The sequence below is a fragment of the Schistocerca serialis genome, chromosome 3 (genome assembly GCF_023864345.2).
Source record: "Schistocerca serialis cubense isolate TAMUIC-IGC-003099 chromosome 3, iqSchSeri2.2, whole genome shotgun sequence".
NCBI classification, from domain to species: Eukaryota; Metazoa; Arthropoda; class Insecta; order Orthoptera; family Acrididae; genus Schistocerca; species Schistocerca serialis.
The window spans coordinates 232,686,820-232,703,213 of NC_064640.1; the positions used below are offsets into that span (position 1 = coordinate 232,686,820).

Below are 16,394 nucleotides of genomic sequence, written 5' to 3' on the forward strand. Positions count from 1 at the left end.
AAATAAATTCTGTAAATTATAATCTAACTTCAGCTGCACTATAAACACCTCTGTGCAGAAAGTCAAGAGAATGTATTCAAGCAATAAACAAAGGAATATAAAAAATGAGTTGTGATGCTCGGTGACATCCACACCATGAGAAATCTGAAAAAATAAATGAGTATAATACATCACATATGGCTATAGGAATGATGAAATTGCGTGCACCTTTGACTGAAATAACAAAAAACACCAAACTCACTCAGAGAATTATCTAAGAAAGATACTTTCATAATCATGGGTGCAAGTAATGATGAATACTGAAAGGAGGGTAGGCATACTACACAGTGCTTTTCTACACTACTTGATCTTAAAGTGCCCAACATCACTAGTACTAGCATGCCTCACAGATAGGACCTGCAGGATGACTCGGTCATAAATTTGGAGCTTTTTTTAAAAAAAAAAAAAAAAAAAAAAAAGAAAAAAGAAAAAAAAGCAAGGTCTATCCTAATGTAAAATTCTTTGAACTTTCCATTTCAATAGAATTGTTTATGAAACACAGACATCACAACAACACTGGGAGGTCATACATTGGCAAAATACTAACAAAATTAATACACATAGATGACCTCATTGAAATAAAAACAACCAGTTTCGACAAAAGCCACATTGCGATCGGGCTGAGCAAACCTGAAACACCAAACTCAGAAATTGTTTGTGTTGAAAGTTGTGCAACTACCAAAAACACAGAAATATAACAGAAGAGACATTTTTAGGTGACAAAACAAAAATGATAGATACAGATACAGAAAAAAAAAGATCCACAGTGAGGAAAAAAATTAACCAGAAACATCTGAAGGAAGCTTCTTTTATATGCTTAGGTGGACACTGATAAAGGACTGTATTGTTGCCAGTTTACACAATCCTCCTCATTCTGTACAATATCCTTTGAGCATGGTGAGATACGCATTTTTGTTAGAAGTAACACGAGACACTGCTGTTTAAAATCATGGGAAAGGAAAACAAAACTTCAAAATTTATACTAAATTTATACTTCACTAAAAACAATTACAATTTGCCTGTACAGAAGCCCAAATGTGATCTTAGCTTATATTCTTATAGAAACTAAGACAGTGCATTCAATAAGCTTAAAGATAATAAGAAAAATCTAATGGTGTGTGATGATTAATTGAACTTCCAGGAAAACTCAAACAAAAAAATTATAAATGCAGAAAATAATTCCAGGCTAGAACAATAAATACAGGGTTTTGTGCCCATAATGGACGGTGTAATGTTTTCTATACCACAAACCACAATGCAAACAGAATTAATGACAGAAGAATGAATGCTAAGTGAAAAAATATAGATACCTTCAGACAACTGTTAGGTGAGGAAACATGGAATGCAGTATATCAGCATGGCAGAACATGTCAAAAGTCTGACAAATCTGTGGAAATATGTAGTAACTACTATAAAACTGCATTCCCACTGAATGAACACAGGCTATGGTCTAATAATAAAAACAGGTCTAGCTGCAATTAATCTTTCACAGAAAAAAAGAAAATCTATATTGTATTAAGGACACTGTGGGTGTGTGATGAATTTCATGCTTACTGCAGAAAATACAAGTAATATTTTAATAGTTGTTACAGAAGCAAAAATGAAGGAAAATGACCTTTACATGCCACAAGACAAAAGCTACATCAGAAGTTGTGAAACAGTAGACAGGTAATGTCACTAACAGAAATGCCAATATCAAGCTATGTCAAGATGAAGAGAAAATAACTGACACAAGGAATATAGCAAAAATCGTCAACAACTATTAATAAACATATGTAGGCAACTAATCAGTAAGATTAACCCAAGTAACCAAAATGCAACAGCAACATCAGTCAAGATCAACAACACTGCTACCTCATTACATCTGTACCAAATGAATAAAGAAGAAATTTTTACTGTAATAAAAACTTTAAAAACGAAATTAATAATCATTTAGAGTTGATAGTATACCTGATAAAATAATAAAGAGATGTAGTGGAATCACTGTAAAACCATTGACACATTTATGCAATAGTTTACTGACATCAAGGTCTTCTCTTCCTATCAAAAATATGCAAAACTGAAACTAATATTTAAAAAAAGGAAAAACAGAGGAAGTTGTCAATTACAGGGCAATTGCCCTATTGTCCTGCTTCTCAAAATTTTTTGAGTAGGTCTTCCACAACAGACTGACATGCTTTATGCAAAAATATCAAATTCTGTTCATAGCGCAACACAGGTTTAAAATGAACAGCCGACCGGCACTGCTACCTATGAATTTCTGAGTGAAATTTACCAGAAAGTGGACAATGGTGAATATAATATTGGAGGATTCCTTGACTTGTTGAAGGCATTCAGTATAATAGATAATGATGCACTACTACAGAAATTAAATAAACTAGGCTTAAGAGGCACACCTACTGTTGGGTCATGTCATACCTTTGCAGACACAAACAAATAGTGAAAATACAACACACTGCATGCAACACAATTACAGACCAACACTCAGCTTACCAAGAGATTAAATATGTTGTTCCCGAGCACCAGTCAGACGTTCCTCCTAAATGTAAATGACCTAAAAACAAACATAAATTTCAAAATATTTATCAGTTTGCTGATAACACAAGCTTTGGTTAACTTTTCAGATAATCACTTTGACATTTCCACATAATAAAGCTGTCTTCAACCCAAAGGTTATTTGGAACACTGCAATGCATTACTGGATATGGTCCCAATGGAAGTGGTATCCCCTTGCTTCCTCTGACACTGAGCTGACGTATGCAGACAACTACACGACAACCCACAGTTTACTGTGGACTCCAAGCCATGGTGAATCTCAACATTTTTCAAACTAACGAATCATTGCCAGATGTGAAAGAAATAATAAGTAATAGGAAAAGGACCAACTGCAGATTAAAACCTGGACCTTTTGATATTTAATCTGACATCTAGCCACTGAGCCACACACCGCTTCCACACCTCGGAATAAGGAAAATATTGGAATGAGAGTGATAAGTAGTTTCTCACATAACTGTACTTTGCCACAGAAGGAAGGGAAACACACTTGAAACTTTAAGGTGAATTTCATACTATTTATCACGCAGAATAGTATTAGAGGTGGTGGGAGAGGAACTATACAACAGTTTCTCTCCTGTAAAATCAATCAAATATGCCCCACAAAGGAAAGCAACAGGGTGAGTCAGCAGAGTTGTTCAACATTATCTTCATGTTCATCTCTGAACAACACTAACAGAGCACTAAGGATCTATCATCTTGAGAGTGAGCTTTCTTCACACATGATATACAAGTATTTAACCACTTGTAATGTCCAATTAGTCCTAGAAAATGGGAACAGGAGTAAAGTAATACAACGAAACTGTGTTCAACACCTTCACATAGCCTGCTTTCTGATGTGAAAAGGAGACAGTCTACCATAGAGGATTCTTTTGGGGTCATCATCAATGAAACGAAGTGCAGGAAAATTGCATTACACAGTTCAGTACTCATATAGGAAGACATGTATAGAAGTTAGTACCAAATATTCAGCTGTTTTTGATAAATAACTTAAAATATTCTGTTCGCATGTGTGTAGTACTTGTTCATTTATCTTCAGTCAGCTGTGCAACTATTAGCAGCAGTATCAGTACTCCAACAGTAATTCACGCATCGCCCTAGCCAGTGTTGACTGATACCACCATGCAGCAGCACTGCTAGTTAGTTGATTGCGTGTTTCATTGATCAGTCGCATGGTACGGTAGCTGTTATGATGTGGAACATGTCAAGTGCACAAGAAATGCACATATGAAACAAGATTTTTTTAATATATAGATATTACAATACATAGATTAATATTTCTATTATTTACCCCATTCCCTTAAATGGCACAAAATGCATATACTATATTTATAGATTTATTTATTCCTATTCAAGAATTCATCTATGGTATAGAAGGAGTTGTCAAAGAGATATGATTTCAATTTATTTCTGAAGCTATTACTGCTGTCTGTCGGACATTTTATTTCATCTGGTTATTTGTCAAAAATTTTTACAGCAGCATATTTTACCCCTTTCTGTGCCAAAGATAAGTTGAATAAAGGATAGTGAACATCTTTCTTTTTTCTGGTATTATGATCATGAATGTCACTGTTTTCAAACTGGTCCATGTTGCTGAGAACAAATTTCATTAGTGAGTAAATGTACTGTGAAGCTGTTATAAGAATTCACAATCTTTTTAAAAGATGCCTACAAGATGTGCAACTATGAACCCCACACATTATTCTAACCACTTTCTTTTGAGCAGTGAATAATTTTGTCTAAATGTTGAGTTACACCAAAATATTATTCGGTATGACATCAGAGATGAAAGTATGCAAAGTGTGTTAGCTTACGAATTTCTATATCCTCAGAAATTGGCAATTATTCTGATTACAAAAGTTGCTGAACCTTGCTTTAGAGGAACCAAAATATAAATTTTCCAATTAAGTTTCTCATCTATACATACTCCCAAAAACTTAGAATGCTCTACCCTGTCTACTGATTTCTGTTGATGTGTTGTATTTAGTTCAGCTTCCTGTTTCAGATAGGAAGGGAGGTCATTCACATATATCAAGAACAGAAGGAGACCCATGATTGAACCCTGTGGAACACCTAATGTAATTTCACCCCAGTTAGATGAACTGGCAAACTTATTTAAATCACTTGACCCATATAAGGAAACTTTTTGCTTCCTGTTCTGTAGATATGACTTGAACCACTCATATGCTACTCCATCTATACCATAGAATTGTAATTTCTGTAACATAATGTCATGGTTCACACAGTCAAATGCTCTGGACAAGTCACAGAAAATTCCTGTTGTTGACAATTCACTATTTAAAGACTTTATTATGTGGACAGTGAAATTGTACATTGCTGTCTCAGTGGAACAGCATTTTTGAAATCCAAACTGTGATTTACGAAGTATCCCATTACTGTTGAGACGGCTAACCACTCTTGACTACATTACTTTATCAAAGATTTTTGAAAATGGTGTAAGCAAGGATACTGGCCGATAATTATTGACATCTGTGGTGTCTCCCTTTTTGTAGAGAGGCCTGACAATGGCATATTTTAACCTGTCTGGTAAAATACCTTGAGTTAGTGATGCAATACATATGTGACATCAGCTGTAATTGTTTTACATTGTTTTCGTATCTTATTAGAGATGTCATCTACTATAACAGAACATTTATTTTTCAAAGATTTAATAATTTTACTTATTTCACAAGGGGACGTTAGGTGAAAATCTGCCAAAATTTTTTCAGAACAGACCCTTCCATGTATTACCTGGCGTTTTCTTTTGAACTGTTCTCACCCACCAATTTTTTCTCCTACACTTAAGAAATGGTTGTTAAATACATTAGCTACTTGTGTACTGTTGGTTAGGATGGTCTCATTCTCTTTAATAGTACATCTACATCTATATTTGTACTCCACATCTACATCTACATTTGTACTCCGCAAGCCACACAACAGTGTGTGGTGGAGGGCACTTTACATGCCATTGTCATTGCCTCCCTTTCCTGTTCCAGTCGCATATGGTTCGTGGGAAGAACGACTGCTGGAAGCCTGCACTGGAATCTATCTAATTTTACATTCGTGATCTCCTCAGGAGGTATAAGTAGGGGGAAGCAATATATTCGATACCTCATCCAGAAATGCACCCTCTCGAAACCTGGACAGCAAGCTACACCGCGATGCAGAGCGCCTCTCTTGTCTGCACTTGAGTTTGCTAAACATCTCCGTAACACTATCACGCTTACCATATAACCCTGTGACGAAACACGCCACTCTTCTTTGGATCTTCTCTATCTCCTCTGTCAACCCAACCTGGTACGGATCCCACACTGATGAGCAATACTCAAGTATAGGTCGAACGAGTGTTTTGTAAGCCACCTCCTTTGTTCATGGACTACATTTTCTAAGGACTCTCCCAATGAATCTAAACCTGGCACCCGCCTTACAAACAATTAATTTTATATGATCATTCCACTTCAAATTGTTCCGTACGCATACTCCTAGATATTTTACAGAAGTAACTGCTACCATTGTTTGTTCTGCTATCATATAATCATACAATAAATGACCCTTCTTTCTACGTATTCACAATTCATTACATTTGTCTATGTTAAGGTTCAGTTGCCACTCCCTGCACCATGTGCCTATCCACTGCAGATCTTCCTGCATTTCGCTGCAATTTTCTAATACTGCAACTTCTCTGTACACTGCAGCATCATCCGTGAAAAGCCGCATGGAACCTCCAACACTATCTATTCGGTCATTTATATATATATATTGTGAAAAGCAATGGCCCCACAACACACCCCTGTGGCACGCCAGAGGTTACTTTAACGTCTGTAGATGTCTCTCCATTGAGAACAACATGCTGTGTTCTGTTTGCTAAAAACTCTTCAATCCAGCCACACAGCTGGTCTGATATTCCGTAGGCTCTTACTTTGTTTATCAGGCAATAGCGTGGAACTGTATTTAACACCTTCCGGAAGTGAAGTAATACATCCCACCCCAGTGATTACTTTTCCTGTCTCTCTTCTAACAACATTCCATATTAATTTGATTTTATTGCTGGAGTTGTTAATTTCTTCTCTAACATACATATTTCTTGATTTCCTTACAACTTTTCTCAGTATGTTACAATAATTTTATAGTGTAAAACTACTTCTGGATCTTTACTAGTTCTTGCTGTCTCATACAGTTTTCTTTTTCTTTCTGAAGACACTTTAATGACTGTAGTAATCCAAGGTTTCTTTGAAAAGCGTGTGGTGTTACATTTAGTAATTTTCTTTGGGGAAAAAATATTCAAAAAGGAATATAAATTGATCAAGAAATATGTTGCATTCATCATTAACATTTGGCTCATTATATACACCTCCCCAATTAACATTTCTTAAGCTCTCTCTGAAGTGCTCCATAGATACCGGGTTGAGCGACCTCACACTTAATGGTTTCCGAACTGTAAACCTTGTTAGGTTTTGTAAATTAATCAGTTGTGAATCATGGTCTGACAATCCATTTACCACAGGAAAAGCATGTGTTTGTTTTACATCCTCTTTCTGTACAAATACATTATCTATTAGTGTGCTACTGTCTTGGGCTATATGTGTAGGGGAACTGATCGCTGATTCTAAGTTATAGTTATATATACACTTCTAGTTCACGTTTCCTATCAGAATTACTTCAGGGTGTATACGCGGACAAGAAAAAAAATTACACTTTCTCCCAGGTGAAAATACACTTTTTCCCTGTCAAGTGACAGTATACTTTTCCTCAGAACTGTAAAAATTATCAATATTTTGAATGGTTATAGAAAAAAAAAACACGTTTTGGAAAGATCTTTGATGTGCAGCAACATGTACGCTGCATATTACGAAAGTGTAAATTTAAATTCCACCAAACGCCGCATGTTACTTTCCGAAGCATTGAAATCAAGATTGCAATGCGCTTTTGTAGCCAGTCCTAGCTCGTCACGGGATCTCACCAGCCGATGACAGCGGATCTTCTAGCGTAGGATACGTGATATAGTCAGCCAATATCAAAATCAGTGTTAAGTAGCGCGTACACACAAATAGGAAAAGTTAATGGTTTAAATTAACATACACATCGTTACTACAAGAAAAGCAAAGCTTTCACATACAATATTGGTCTCTGAGGTTAGTAAGCTGCAAGAGCAGCTAAGCTTTCACATATAATATTGATTTTTTTTGCGCGTGTTACACTTTAAGGTACAACACACAAATGCATCAGTAAAATTTTTAATAAAGACATAAATGTATGATCTTCTGAGCTCGAAATTTTTCTAAATGTATGTCCTCAAAGACTTGATTTTTAAATGAGAGTCAAACGCTCCGCGATTTAAAAAATTCATCGTACATTCTCGCACATAATTCATCTTGCATAAAAGGACATTTACTTTGAAAGTAACGCTTTTCAAACAACCATTCGAAATATTTTCCCGTGACCTGTTAGAAATAGGTTCGTTTCAGTAGTTGCCAGAGAGTGCCAGAAACAGGCGTCACCGCGCATGCGCATCTACGATTATGCACGAAGCCCGTATGCTCGTAAGTGTAAAACATTAAAAGATCTTACACTGTGTCATAAAAGAAACAAAACATCAGGATACTCCAAGAACATCGGAATTTCGTGAACCATACTACAATGCGTAATTCGGCTTAAAGTGCACATTCGTATGTCCAGATTTGGGCGTAAATTATCTTGAGTACCGGTACTGTATTATCTCATGTTTGGTTCTTTATTATGGCATAATGCCATACGTGCTAGAAGATGAAAACATGCACTTTTGAAATGCAGCGAACAGTTGAAACTAGCCCATAGTATGGATTTAAGCACTTCGTTTCAAATAAATTGCCTGCCCCAGCGGAAAAGATTAATAAAAGCCAAATTTCTTTAGCAAACCGACAAAAATAACTTCATTGTTCTGCAAGGCGATTAATGCCTGACTGTCAGAAAGGTGGAGATAAAACCTGAAACTAATAACACATTTTAGCCTTCCGTAATTACGAGAACATATTTTAATTCATTTGATAGCTCACGGCCATAGATATCCGTTTTGTTTTCGTTTAATGTGAGAGCAATAAATGAAGAGGAAACAGCAAAATCACTAAACGTAAACACGGGTCACGTGGAGACTCCCCACTAGAACTCAGACCGCTCTGTGAATCAGCCCCGGATCTCCGATATTTCCGAACCGGGGCAATATTAGATAGTAGCGCCCAGCCACACATCTGTAGCGAAGAAGCGGGGACTGGTTCTTCTCATACGTGACTAAACTGCACACGCACAAGGGCCGGTCCACAACTGCTCAAACAAATCCAAAGTAAACACTTGTGACGTCACGCTCATCGGAGACAATTTGTTGTTAGGAAGAATTGCATAGTCTTCCCAAAGCCTTTGACACACTTTGCAGTTGGCAAACGCTTGTATGAGCACTGTGTTTTATATGGCGTATTTCTTTTGCGACTTAAGCTTTATTTTCGGTTTTTTTTTTCTCACGTTCATGTTTTGTTGCTGCAATATAATACTGCAGAAGCGGGATACAGTAATATCCTTTGTTAGAGTATTGGTTCTTACCCGTCAAAATCACAAAAATTTAACTGAAAACAAAAGCCAAAACAATGAAAAATTCCCGGGTTTATCCTTATTCTCTCCCGGATGAAAAAATTCCCGGGTTTTTCCCGGATCTCCCAGTAGTCCCGGGTCGTATACACCCTGTTACTTAGAAAGTTTACACTGAAATCACCAGAGATTAATAATTTCTTTTTGTCTGACAGACAGCATAATAGGGAGTCACACTTTTTTTATGAGCAGCTCCCAGTCTCCTAATGGGGACCTATACACTGTTGCTAATATCAGTACTACATTATCTAGCAGAAGTTCACATGCACAAACCTCAAAGTGCCGATCAACACAAAATTTGCTTACTTATACAGTTTTGCATTTATACCCTTGTTTTATGAAAATGGCAACTCCTCCTTTATCCATCCTAGATCTATAAGTGTAAGATGCCAAATTATACCCACTTATATTGACACTATCCATGCCCACAGTTACATGGTGTTCAGACAGACAAGAGTATATCAATATCACTCTTATTTTTGAGGTCATCTAAACACACTAATAGCTCATCTACTTTATGTTTTAAATGGTTCAAATGGCTCTGAGCACTATGGGACTTAACTTCTGAGTTCATCAGTCCCCTAGATCTTAGAACTACTTAAACCTAACTAATCTAAGGACATCACACACATCCATGCACAAGGCAGGATTCGAACCAGCGGTCGAGTGGTTCCAGACTGTAGTGCCTAGAACCGCTCGGCCACTCTGGCCGGCTTTATGTTTTATTGCCCTGATATTTTGATGAAATAAGTTGATACTGCCCTTAGCTTTACCCCTATTTACTGTACATGAAGTTTCTTTTATTCTATTTATCTTGATTGTCATCTGTCTGGACTTTGGCTTTAACCTAAAAAACCTGTCTGCCTGGACCCATTAACCACAGGTATCACTCCTTGTGTGACTGTGGACCCCCTTACAGTTTCTGGTAATACAGAAGCTAACATATTTTCCCCATCCTATTCAGGTGCAGGCCATGTGTAGTGTATCCCCATTGCCGGAGTACTGGTTATTCATCATTTTTTAATGTTTCTGTCAATACAAATTGATAAGTACTGCGCTACACTAATTTGGGACCACTCTATTGAACATGCATGTAAAATTTCACTTTAAACATAATTTTGTTTGTAACAGGGAAACAAACCAATGCTTTCATTGATGCAGGGAGTTGTATGAAAGATGTGATGAGCAGTATTTGCTTTGGCTGACTCCAGCTACACACTGCAAAAACAAAATTGCAAATGTCTGCTGAAACACAGCAGAAAATTTACATGACGACTCTTAGGAGGGACACCATGGATGAGTTGTCTGGGTGTAACAGTAACTTCATTTATAGGCATCTGCACGGGTATCTAATGTGCATATAGCGCAGTAGGAGCTTCAAATTTAGCATCACTTCAGAAACCTGCATGTCCCTGGCTAGGTATCCTACTGTGGAAAGGAGCCTAATCTACATTTCATTCCTAGCACACCTCTACATTGTTGAAATGTGAAAGCTAGGTCAGATAGACCACCAAGCTCAACATGGATCAAAACCGGGTCAAATCTTGTACAGTGGTTCCTGGGATTAGTCTGATCATATAGACAGAAAGTGTGGCTCAAAATGGTCATATAGGAAAAATTGTAAAACTATTGTCAGATAATTGTTGCTTCTTTGATCACTAACTCTAAAAGGATGAACCAGATACATTAAAATAATCTACTCAGTAATTTGGACAGGAATCTACACAACATGCAAGACCTTAAACCCTTTTCCACACTCATCTCATTGTATTTAAGTGGACAAATCATTATCAAGACAAACTGCTGCCCTTTTTTCAGAATATAAAGTGCAATCAAGGAAAATGTGGCATAGCACCACTGGTACACAACAAGCAATGCACCCTGGTGGGTCCTCCTGGAGTTGCCTTTGTGTCAGAGTACAGCGCCCTATTCTCAGTCATGTTAAGGCCACTAATTTCTACCTGTGTGACTGCAACGATGTTCATCATGGCAAAATTGTTGGCTTTATCAGGCTTAATTTGTACTTTTTACTGCCAACCACTCAGTCTCCTTTTGACACCTAACTCTTCTACTCAATGGGTAACAGCAGCCAAGGGGACAGCATGGGATAGTACATTGATTACTTGCCATCACCCCTTGCTGCCATGTAAGCTTGCTCATTTCCATGGATTCCTGCACGGCCTGACACCCAGACGAATAATACTTCATTCCCTTGCTACTGTACTAAGTGAAAGGTGTCTTGTATGTGTTAACTCCTTTGTTTACTGGGTACATTTGTTGAATGATCTATATATCACCCAAGGCATCACAGCAAATGAGTAAATTATTCCAACAAATGCACATCATCTGCTCCTTTAGGATTGTACAGATTCCTTTGTCAAAGACAGTAATTTCATCTGGAAGTCAACTCATAAAGACACTGCCAGGGTAAACTACTGAGCAGCTGACAGTACATTCCTGTTTAGACCTATGAATGTAAACAAATCATATAAAAATTAGTAAATGGCTTGTTTAAAATAAAATCTGATGTATAAGATTTCTTGTACTATACTTTCTCTGACCCAGGGTCCCAGACTTAACCTGCACTGGTAAGAGCAAAAACAGACAACATGCAACAGGTCAGTCTGACTGGAATTTGAACATATGCATCCTGACCATGTGTCCAGTCCTCCTGCAAAGGATCACTGCACTTTGTAACTGGTGAAAAGCCACACTGATGGGATATCTAAAGAGAAGTAGGCTGCTGTCTTTATACACCTCCAGATATTAAAGTCTCTTCACAGTACCCATTAACCATCATAAATATGCTATGGACACTTCAGCAGATGGAAGAAGACATTCAACAGTAACTTTAAAACATACAACATACCAAATTCTGCTGGATACACAGCACAGTTTACTAGTGCCATCAACGACCTTTTGATACCACGGAACTGTTGCTGAAGTAAATGAATCTCTGATTTTAGCAGGAAAATTATATCATGCCATCAGCCAAAGTTATCTACATGAATAGCTACAATCTACTGATCTGATATGATCCACAATGCTACAGCTGCAAGCCACACAGATGTGAATTATGATTGTTTGTATATAAATGCTGCCATTGCATATTCTTGCCGGTACAAATTAAAATTCTTTATTAATCCAGTAAATGTTTACAGATTGTGGGATGTCATTTGAGCAAGAGCATGCACACTAGCGTGCACATGCCCGCCCCCACCCCCCCCCCCCCCCCCCACACACACACACACGTTAAGTAACATCAGAAATCAGAATACATTGTATTATTTATTTATTTATTGTTCCGTGGGACCAAATTAAGGAGAAGTCTTAAGTTTAAATGAAGAAAATCAACAATGTAGCACTGGAATTTGCTTAATTTTTTAGCTCTTCCAGGAGCTCCTCGACAGAATAGAAGGAGTGAGCCATGAGGAAACTCTTCAGTTTAGACTTAAAAGAGTTTGGGCTACTGCTAAGATTTTTGAGTTCTTGTGGTAGCTTATTGAAAATGGATGCAGCAGAATACTGCACTCCTTTCTGCACAAGAGTCAAGGAAGTGCATTCTACATGCAGATTTGATTTCTGCCTAGTATTAACTGAGTGAAAGTTGCTAACTCTTGGAAATAGGCTAATATTGCTAACAACAAACGACATTAAAGAAAATATATACTGTGAGGGCAATGTCAGAATTCCCAGATTTTTGAATAGGGGTCGACAAGAGGTTCTCGAACTTACACCACATATAGCTCGAACAGCCTGTTTCTGAGCCAAAAATACCCTTTTTGAATCAGAAGAATTACCCCAAAAAATAATACCATGCGACATAAGCGTATGAAAATATGCGAAGTAGACTACTTTTCGTGTTGAAGTGTCACTTATTTCAGATACTGTTCTAATGGCAAATAAAGCAGCATTAAGCTTCTGAACAAGATCCTGGACATGGGCTTTCCACAACAGCTTACTATCTATCCGAACGCCTAGGAACTTGAACTGTTCCGTCTTGCTTATAATATGCCTATTCTGTCTGATCAAAATATTGGTTCTTGTTGAATTGTGAGTTAGAAACTGTAAAAACTGAGTCTTACTGTGATTTAGAATCAAATTATTTTCCACAAGCCACGAACTTATTTCATGAACTACATTATTTGTTACTGTTTCAATATTACACACAAGATCCTTCACAATCAAGCTGGTGTCATCAGCAAACAGAAATATTTTTGAATCACCTGTAATACTAGAAGGCATATCATTTATATAAATAAGAAACAGCAGTGGCCCCAGCACCGACCCTCGGGGAACGCCCCACTTAACAGTGCCCCATTGGGACTGAACATCACTACCACTCTCAATATTGCAGAGAATTACCTCCTGCTTTCTGTTCTTAAAGTAAGAGACGAACCAATTGTAAGCTACTCCCCTTACTCCATAATGGTCCAACTTCTGCAGTAATATTTTGTGGTCAACACAGTCAAAAGCCTTCGTTAAATCAAAGAAAACACCTAGCGTTTTCAATCTTTTATTTAATCCATCTAAAACCTTACAGAGAAAAGAGAATATAGCATTTTCAGTTGTTAAACCATTTCTAAAACCAAGCTGAACATTTGACAGCAAATTATGTGAATTTAAATGCTCCCGTAACCTTGAATATACAACCTTCTCGATAACTTTAGCAAACACCGATGGAATAGAAATAGGTCTAAAATTGTCAACATTATCAATGTTTCCCTTTTTATAAAGTGGCTTCACTACCGAGTACTTTAATCAGTCAGGAAACCGACCACTCCTGAAGGAAAAGTTACAGATATGCCTGAGAACTGGGCTAACATACATAGAACAATAATTCAGTATTCTGCTAGGCACCCCGTCATATCAGTGAGAGTTCTTGGTCTCTAGTGATTTAATTATTAACTCAATCTCCCTCTTGTCAGTATCATGGAGGAGCATTTCAGGTAACAGTCTCTGAACACTTTTTTCTAAGAGCGCTATATGATTCCCTGTTGGGACTAGGTTTCTATTTAGTTCACCTGCTATATTCAGAAAGTGATTATTAAATACTGTACATATATGTGACTTATCAGTAATACGGACATTCCCACTACGCACTGATTCTATATCCTCGACCTGTCTCTGCAGACCAGCAACTTCCTTTACGACTGACCATATGGTTTTAATTTTATCCTGAGACTTAGCTATTCTATCTGCATACCACTTACTTTTTGCCTTCGTAATAACATTTTTAAGCACCTTACAATACTGTTTGTAATGGGCTGCTGCATTTAGATTTTGACTGTTTCTAACGTTTTGATATAACTGCCACTTTGTTCTACAAGATGTTCTTATCCATCTAGTCAGCCACCCAGGCTGCCTGTTTGTGCCAGTATCCTGTTTTAAACATTCTAGCGGAAAGCAACTTTCAAAGAGCATGAGAAAAGTCTTGAGAAAAGCATTATATTTATAGTCTACTGTATCAGCGCTATAAACATCTTGCCACTCTTGTTCCTTTATAAGGTTTACAAAGGTCTCTACAGCAACTGGATCAGCTTTCCTGAACAGCTGATGACTATATTTAACACGTGTTGCAGCACAAAAATCTTTTAAAGTTAAAATTTGTGCATCATGCTCTGAAAGGCCATTCACCTTTTCGCTAACAGAATGGCCTTCTAGTAATGAGGAATGAACAAAAATGTTGTCTATGGTTGTTCTATTGTTCCCTTGCCCTCTCGTTGGAAAGAATACGGTTTGCATAAGATTATACGAATTAAAGAGGTCTACCAGCATCCTCTTCCTTGCACAATCACTTATACAATTAATATTGAAGTCACCACATATAACTAACTTTTTGTATTTCCTATAAAGTGAACCAAGAACCTCCTCTAGCTTTAGCAAAAATGTTGTGAAATCGGAGTCTGGGGATCTATAAATAACAACAGTTAGAAGTTTAGCTCTGTTAAATTTAACCACACCTGCACAACATTCAAACACCTTTTCAGTGCAGTACTTTGAAACGTCAATTGACTCAAATGGGATGCCGTTTTTCACATACATGGCTACTCCCCCACACAGCAAAGAGCTCCTCGAAAAGCTGCCAGCCAACCTGTATCCTGGTAAAGGAAGCCTCTGAATTATCTCCTTATTTAAGAAGTGTTCAGATATACCAATAATTTCAGAGTCAACATCTATAAGCAGTTCACTAACTTTATCTCTAATACCTTGTATATTTTGATGAAATATACTAATTCCCTGATTACTCGGATACCTAAGCTTTGTCAAAAGTGATTCCCTTGTTAGAGAGACTTCCCTTAAGCAGGAATACCTATCAGCTGACTTCAATCCAAAAAAGGTGCAGCTCTAACACCCACTACTGCAGGAATTTTCCCATGAGTGATCCCACCAACCCCACCTATGCTGTCACCTATAAGCTTTGCCAACCTCCCCCTCCCATAATTAATTCTATTACATCTTGCTTTAGCAGCATTAGCTGTTTTTGCATGTTCTTGCTTCAGGGCTGCTGCACTTAACATGGTCTGAAAATTCTGTCACTGACTAAAAGCCACGATCTAATAAAAATGGTCTTAGAGATTTATAAAAAGTGAAAATGGGTTAATAACTTATTTTTTGTGGCAGACCATTGTCCACTTCTACAAACATTATAGAAAAAGGCAGATTTGTACTTAGCAAAAGGCAGACACATTAAGTTGCATACAGGCACAATTAAAAAGACACTCACATACAAGCCTTTATCAGCAAAAGAGAAACACACACCACTCATACACACAAGCTAGCACATCTTACGCACAAAAGACTGCCGACTCCATCATCTCTGGCCGGAATGCTGGAGTTGGCAGTCATGCCCGCATAGGGTGTGCTTGCTTGTGCATATGAATGGTGTGTGTTTCTCTTTAGCTGATGAAGGCTGTGACCAAAATCTTTATGTAAGTGTCTTAATTGTAACTGTCTGTCACTTCACTTCATGTGTCTTTTTTAAACTAAGTAACAATGTCTTTTCCTAAATTGTTGATATTCCTATCTGGAGTTTCTGTAACACTATTTGTAGTAAAGGTTTTACAGGCTGATGTCCTTACTGACTCCACACAGAGGCTGCCTGGTATCACGCTCATTTATGTTAAAGTTTTTGTTTCTCTCTAACATATTTACATGTTTCTAGAACAAAACTGCAAGGGAGTGAG

General features: G+C 37.4%; 2 protein-coding genes across 6 annotated transcripts in view; both read right to left on the reverse strand.

The window, feature by feature from the left end:
- The window catches only part of LOC126469971 (uncharacterized), a 382,949-nt gene that overhangs the window by 175,057 nt on the left and 191,498 nt on the right, over positions 1-16,394 (reverse strand). The gene's annotated exons all lie outside the window — the stretch shown is intronic.
- The window catches only part of LOC126469972 (serine-rich adhesin for platelets-like), a 217,044-nt gene that overhangs the window by 9,588 nt on the left and 191,062 nt on the right, over positions 1-16,394 (reverse strand). For all 3 annotated transcript variants that reach the window (XM_050097415.1, XM_050097414.1, XM_050097413.1), the window contains one exon: positions 2,533-2,593. The gene's annotated coding sequence lies outside the window, so the exon portion shown is untranslated. The remainder of the gene's footprint in view (positions 1-2,532; positions 2,594-16,394) is intronic.